The following is a 221-nucleotide window of genomic DNA, read 5'->3' as shown; positions in this document are numbered from 1 at the left end:
ACCAATAAATAATAAACAGGATATAAGGCGGCTCGGCCGACCAATAAATAAATTAAATTACTAGTAAATAATATAGGCGGTATTCCGGCCATTATAACATAATATAAATAATAGTACATGCGATATACCGACCATTATAGCAGAGTATATATGATACAATAAATTTTACCGAATTGCAGAACGATCGTGCTGATAACGTGTTAAGAAATAACTTATAATTT

Source organism: Brassica oleracea, chromosome C7 (genome assembly GCF_000695525.1).
Source record: "Brassica oleracea var. oleracea cultivar TO1000 chromosome C7, BOL, whole genome shotgun sequence".
In the NCBI taxonomy this organism is placed as follows: Eukaryota; Viridiplantae; Streptophyta; class Magnoliopsida; order Brassicales; family Brassicaceae; genus Brassica; species Brassica oleracea.
Note: the sequence above shows the minus strand (reverse complement) of the source record.